The sequence below is a fragment of the Dermochelys coriacea genome, chromosome 6, assembly GCF_009764565.3.
Source record: "Dermochelys coriacea isolate rDerCor1 chromosome 6, rDerCor1.pri.v4, whole genome shotgun sequence".
In the NCBI taxonomy this organism is placed as follows: Eukaryota; Metazoa; Chordata; order Testudines; family Dermochelyidae; genus Dermochelys; species Dermochelys coriacea.
In genome coordinates this window covers 3226229-3231836 of record NC_050073.1, presented here as the reverse complement: position 1 = coordinate 3231836, position 5608 = coordinate 3226229, and the positions used below count along the sequence as shown (strand labels likewise).

Here is a 5608-nt window from a genome sequence, read left to right as displayed (position 1 = left end):
ACAGCTTATTTTACCAGCCCTTAAACAAAAGAAAATCTAACGCATTTCTAGCTAGATTACTTACTAACTTAACAGGAGTTGGAAGGCTTACATTTCTGATTTGTTCCCGGCAAAAGCATTACACAGACAGACAGAACCCTTTGTTCCCTCCCCCCACCTCCAGATTTGAAATATTTTGTTCCCTCATTGGTCATTTTGGGTCAGGTGCCAGCGAGGTTATCTAAGCTTCTTAGCCCTTTACAGGTGAAAGGGTTTTGCCTCTGGCCAGGATGGATTTTATAGTATACTGTATGCAGAAAGGTGGTTACCCTTCCCTTTATATTTATGACACACCCTGTGCCCATTGGCTCACCAAGGCACCAGGACTGAGCCACGGGAGCCCCACTGACACTAGTGGGAGTGGCACAGCTGCACCCTGCGGCAAGGGATGCTGGGCAGAGTTGAGGGAACTCTAGCCTCCCCTGATGATGTGCGGGGGCGGGGGGCTGATGGCCACGGGGCCCTGAGGCTGATGGGGCTGAGGGTATCTCTGGGAGGGGCAGGGTGGGGCCCTCAATGCCATGGGGTTCCTTGTTGAGGATGGGGGACATTGAGCCATTTCTCTACCCTGCATTCCCACAGCAGCCGCATAAATGACGCTTTCTCCTTCTCTCCCTGGTGCAGAGACCCTCAGTGCCCAACTGGAAGAGGTGGAGGAGGAGGAAGAGAAGGGAGGAGGATGTGTCCCCTGAACAAGATACCATCAGGGTCATCTAGCAGCACCTCCAGGGCAGAGCTGAGGTACAAAACTCCCCCAGCTGTGCAGTCACCGAGTCTGTCCTGCCCCTTGTTCCATCCCCACCCACACTGGGGAGTCTTGTCCCAGAGGATCCATCACCCCCAATAGGGGGCACTTCTCCCCTGTTACCTGGCACCCCAAAGTGGGAGAGTTCACCTCGTGCAGGCAAAGGTGTCTGCTCCCTGCAAACACTGTCCAAGTTACTACCCCAGTCTGTGCAGGGCAACACTGGTTTTGGGAAACGGGGCGGCTTTCCTGTCTAACTCCATGGGGTTCCTGAGCCCTGGAGCTGGTGTAGGTGAGGTGGGGAGGTCCCTACCTAACAGTCTCTCTGTCTCCCCCCACCCCACTCTTAGTGGGTGGAGGACAGGGCCAAACAGCTCTGCTTCCTCCATGCTGTCCCGAGTCCGTACTTCTCGGCACAGAAGCAGGGGTGGGACACTCTGGAGCCGCACTTCTCCAAAGCAGCCCTCCTGGAGAGCATTGCGGTGAGTGGGATCCTGTGCCTGGCCCCTGGGGGGGGGCGAGGGAGCCCGACATGGGAGGAAGAGTTAGTTGGGCTGGAGGGGGAAGCAGAGGACAGGGGTTCCTGGGGCTGAGGGCTGGGGAGCAGGGAAGGGGGAAATTCTAACACTGCTGGGGAGCTGGCAGTGAGGGAACTGTAAGGCTGGAGGGGCAGCTGAGGCTGAGGGGAGGGAGGAATTCGGCGGGAGCGGGGGAAGGAAGGAGTAAGTTTGATGGATGGGAGGAATGGGGGACCCAGCTGGTTGGGGGCGGGGGTGACACTGGCTGTTTCTGCAGAGCACTTTGGCCTCTTCCCTGGGAAGCCTCTGTGGGTCTGCGGGGCCTGAATCTCACATGGGATTTTATTTCCTTGGGGTCTCTCAGAAGCTGATTGAAAATCTGCCCATGGAGTCTGAGCCGAGCTCCATCATCTCCAGTTCCATGGCTGCGGTTTGCAGCCTCAGGTACCAGGACCCTCCCATCCAGCTGCCCTAACCCTGGTCCTGATCCTCTCCGGCCTAGATTACCCCCAGCCGTGGCTGTTTGCATCCCCCAGCAGAGGAGGTGGGAACATCCCCTCTTTCCTGGCTGGGGGGTGATTTCTCTCCCATAATGTTACAGTGGCCATAGGGAGGGGATCGCTGCAGGGGATGGGGGTCATGTGCATGGCAGTGCCAGCGCCACTCCCGTGCTGCCAAGCATAACACGGGCTCCTCTCTCCCGCCAGCAAACTGAAGCCGCCACTTGCTCTGGAGCTGGAGTCACGTCTCCTGCAGGCTCTACTCTACACCATCTTCACCATGGGCACTGGGCAGGATACCACCCACTTCCGGGTAGGTCATGATCCTACTTCTCTGTCCTAGGAGCAGGAGTGGCCTCTGGTCCCTGCTCACTCGGTTTGATGGAGCTGCTGAGAATAGGGGAGGGGGCCTGCTGACCGAGACCCCCACCACAGACAAGCTGCAGCACCTCTTGGAGGTGAGCAGAATGGAAGGGTCTGGGGGGGGAATTTCCCATGAACCCCATGGGAGGGCTGCAAAGGGGAGACTAGAAGAACCATGTTTCCATTGTGTCCTCCCAGCCGGACACACTTTCCCAGAGCCGTCAGTGCAGTGCAATGTTGGGGCCCTTCCGCCATCCGGGGTAGCAGCGGCGGGGAAGGGGTGGGGCAGAGGGAAGGAGCTGGGACTGTCAGCCAGAGCTCTGCATGGTTCTATTGAGCACTAACAGTGAGCACCAGGCCTGGCTGGGGACTGAGAGACTGAAACCCCTGTGCGATCTGGGACACGGGCCTCTGAGAAAAGTCACTGGCTCCTTTCTAGGGAGAGCCTGAGATACAGGAGGAGCCTCAGGGAATGAGCTTTTCTGTCCTAGAGACATGGCAGTTCCTGGAGGGATTGTCCTCACAGCCCCTCCATCCATCCTACCAAGGCCTCTGGAGCTGGGGTCTGGGGGCCCAGGGCATGTGCCTTGATCCTGATGGGCTGTTCATGGATCAGGGGTTCAGAGAAAATAGACCAGCCCCAAGGCTGAGCTTTGTCCCAGGCTGGAGAGACACTGACAGCTTGTGCCCAGCAAGACGTGGGCAGTGTCATGAACCCTCATATGAGGAGTCAGATATTCCAGCCTGAACACAAGGTCTCAGCCCCATGTCGAGTGGGAGAGGCTTGTTTGTAGAGCACGTACGCCTGCCCGTTGAACCTCCCCTGCCTTCTTCTCCTGCAGCATCTCCATTTCTGGCTCTGCTCCCGGAACACCAAGGAGAGAGCTAGGGCCATAAGGAGCAACACTTCCCTGCTCCGATTCGCCACCTCCCTCTCTGGATTTGACGTAAGTGACCTTTGACCCCAGCATCCTGCAGAGCCAAATTTCTCATCCCCTGATTACGTGGTCCCCCCGGTTCTGTAAGGGACTGCGATGTTCCATAGGCCACTGGCTGGCAGAGTTGTGCCTGGCCCCAGTGCCCTTGTTACTGCGGAGAAGCCTGGCAGCGAGTGCTCATAGAGGGCCCATGCCCTGGTCTCTTTGCTCCAAGCTCTCTTGGAGGCAGAGAGAAAGAGGGCTCTAGTTCCTCTCCCCCTGCGCCTCCTACAGATGGATGGGAGCAGAGCTCTGGCCCAGGGGAGCTGGGGAGCTGAAGGCAGAATGTTGATGGATTCTCCTCTTCTCCTCGTCCCACCAGACCTCCTCTGATTTCCCCAAGGCGGGCAACTTTGTGCTGCAGCTGGGCCTCTACATCTCTGACCCAGCCAACGACATCAGACGGCAAGCCAGGGGCGAGATATATGGGCCGCAGAGGCTCCTGCTGCAGAGGAGGGGTAAGAAACCCAGCTGGGCAATGGGACCCCACAGAAGTGAGTCCCTTGGAGACTAGCTCCAGCTGGCCATTGGGACACCAATAGAACTAAGTCTCTTCTGTTAGACCAGCTGCTGCAGGGCATAGGGACCCCAATGGAAACAAGGCCCCTGTTTTGGGCCCCACACTTACTGGCCAAGGGACTCTACAGAAAAAATCCCCCTCCCCTGAGACTGACCCCAGCTTAGATGATGACTCACACTCATCTCCCTAATTCAGGGGACGAACATGCCAGGGAAATTGGCTGCTTTACCTCAGAGCCTGGCTCTGTCCCCCAGTCCAGGGAAATCAGCCCACCCAGGGGGCTGCCAGCTGGTGAGGGGACGGGAACAAACCTATTGAGACACATGGAGGGAAAGAGTCCATCATGAAGGCAGAGGCAGGGACTACAGGGGATGGACACAAAGCTTGTAGGATGTCACCAGTTGGGTAGCTAGGGCCAGATCCTGACGTCAGTGGCTGTGGGGGTTTCTCAGCATTAGAAGGCACCATTAACAGGCACCCATTCCCAGAGCACAATGACCGTAAGGGTCACCTGATTACTCTGATGAATGAGACAAATCCACCTTTAGGTACGAAACCTCCTGGTGGGGACCCTGCGAGTCCATTGGGCCATAGATGCCATGAGGACCCCAGCCAGTTTTACCCAGGAAAGGGAACAGAAGGAAACAGGCACTAAAGCCATATGCCAAACCTCCCCAATGGGTGTGTCTTTCTCCCCCAGGGCTGAACATCAGAGAGGCGAGTGATCTATGGTGTCAGGACGGGCTCCAAGACACCGAGCGCCTGGCCTACAGGAACATGGCCAGGGTGGGGAAGGTAAGGACTCTCCGCCGGGGCATTTCAGTAGCTCAGGTGTGGAGCTGTCTTCCCCTGCAGTGAGTGTGTTATGGAGCGGGAGGGATACCTCAGTGGTTTGAGCATTGGCCTGCTAAACCTAGGGTTATGAGTTCAATCCTTGAGGGCGCCATTTAGGGACCTGGGACAAAAATCTGTTGGATGATTTAGTTGGGGATTGGTCCTGCTTTGAGCAGGGGGTTGGACTAGATGAACTCCTGAGGTCCTTTCCAACCCTGATGTTCTACGATACTTATTTCCAGCAGATAGTGTTTGGCTGCAAGAGGCTGAGGACCCTGCGTTGGAGCCTAGCTAATGGTCCAGGCTTGTGTGTGTTGCATGGATCCATGATTACATGGCATAAAAGGGATGAGTTAATGAAGGATTGTATCTACAGGGATCTAGCTCTCACTGTCTCCTGGTGTCTGAGAGGGGAGCCTCTGGGTCAGTGAGCTGGGAAGCTCACATCAGCAATTGCTGGACCAGATCCTTGTTGGATTCCCTGCACCTGTGGAAGCACAGGCAGGATATGGGGTTTGCCAAGCACCATGGTGAGTCAGGGAGCAGAACCTGCCCTGCCCCTGCCCTGGGTGTCGGGTGAGGGACACTCAGGTCTTTTCCTGGATTGAGTCACTGCAGCATATGTGACGCTCATGGGGAGCAGGAATGGAAGCAGATCGAAAAGGCCCCTAACCTCTAGTGGCTGAGCTACAGGAGATAGCGCTGCTGGAGCAGTAGCGGGTCCTTTGTTGTCTTAGTGAGCTGGGTTCCAGAGCGCGCAGACACGTTCCCAGCATGTCATGGCACCTGCGGTGAATCCTGCTCCAGAAAGAGCTATTCCTCAGTGCCTGCAACCTCTTACTGAAGGGGGTTCCTTGATCCATGGGACCCCAAAAGTTGGCTGCCCCAGGACTCTTATCCACCTTGTGAGATACTAGAGGGATTTGGAGCCTGGTTCTGGACAATTGACAAGGGCTCTGGTGCTGTTGGTTTTAGGTCTTTGGAGAGATCTTCCTGGAAGGCCAGAAAAGATCTTTCCTCCAGGCAGCGCTTCTGGCCATCCACGACCCCCAGATCCGTGTCAGCCAGGCTGGGCTGGTGCTGACATATTCCATCCTGGGGGAAGCCAGCCA

At 56.6% G+C, this 5608-nt stretch overlaps 1 long non-coding RNA gene across 1 annotated transcript; it reads left to right on the top strand.

Annotated features, from left to right (window-relative positions):
- The first annotated feature begins 257 nt into the window (after positions 1-257).
- LOC122460770 lies at positions 258-2135 on the top strand. Its single transcript, XR_006282263.1, has 4 exons — positions 258-780; positions 1135-1266; positions 1667-1746; positions 2010-2135. It is a non-coding gene; the product is annotated as an uncharacterized LOC122460770 (long non-coding RNA).
- Positions 2136-5608: the final 3473 nt, after the last annotated feature.